The sequence below is a fragment of the Lupinus angustifolius genome, chromosome LG08 (assembly GCF_001865875.1).
Source record: "Lupinus angustifolius cultivar Tanjil chromosome LG08, LupAngTanjil_v1.0, whole genome shotgun sequence".
Taxonomy (NCBI): domain Eukaryota; kingdom Viridiplantae; phylum Streptophyta; class Magnoliopsida; order Fabales; family Fabaceae; genus Lupinus; species Lupinus angustifolius.
In genome coordinates, this window is record NC_032016.1 from 20,107,933 (window position 1) to 20,109,052 (window position 1,120).

Below are 1,120 nucleotides of genomic sequence, written 5' to 3' on the forward strand. Positions count from 1 at the left end.
AATATATAAGAGTATGATTTTTTTAAAATGTTATCTATTTCTTGTTATCATTTTTAGAAAAAACAATTTTTATTTTTTGGTTTATATTATTATTTTTATTTTCAAAATCCATCGCTCTAAACTTTACAAATGAAATTAGTGATTACATAACATGTCTTTATATTTGATATTTGCAATTTTTTCAACTAATCTATGTCAATAATACATTGAACACCTATTGAACACCTTTAATTATTGAACTCGATTATCAGCTATCACAAAGACGTATGCAATGTCATAATAAACATTGTGCATCAAATGCATTCCAAAAAGTCAAAATTAAAATAAAATTAGTAAATGTTATATTATTTAATTGATGTTACAACAATTTTCATCCCAAAAGTCATATATTACAACAGTCCTCATGTAAATGTTTCAACAACACCATTAAGAGAGGCAAATAAATTTGTTATATTGAGGGAAAAAAATAATAAATTCTATTACAATGATATGCCATGGTCTAAAGGAGATAAACACTTATTGATTGGTTTTGGCATTTGATAGATTAGTGGTGACAATAATAGAACAACCACATATATTTGAAATAACATGGACAAATTAAAGAGAAAAAATATATACATTGATAATATATGAGTTTTATTTATTATTACTGTGTCATTTATCATTCATGTTTAATCATATTGATTCTTGAAGAAAAGAATTCAAACAAATAGTGAATGACATAATAACTTTGTAAAAATATTTACATTGACAATGTATAAATATTAAACTTGAAATTAGAATATTAAAATATATGAAAGAGATGGAGTAAGAAAAGTGTTAAAGATTTCAAAACAATGTCATTATTTCATTCTTGAAAATGTTGGAAATGACATTTTCTCATTTTAAGAATTTTCGAAAATGAACATAAAATATAAACAATAATATAAAAATGTATTCATCATCTTTTTTTAATTTCTTCATAAATAGAGATAGAAAATGATCAAATTAAATAATGGGGAGTACTACTTTCACTCTTTCTCATTCATTGTAACTTGTAATATTTATTATAAAGCCCCATGCTAAAATAGGACTATTTTTCATAAGCAATCCCATGTTTTACAAGAGTGTGAAAATATTA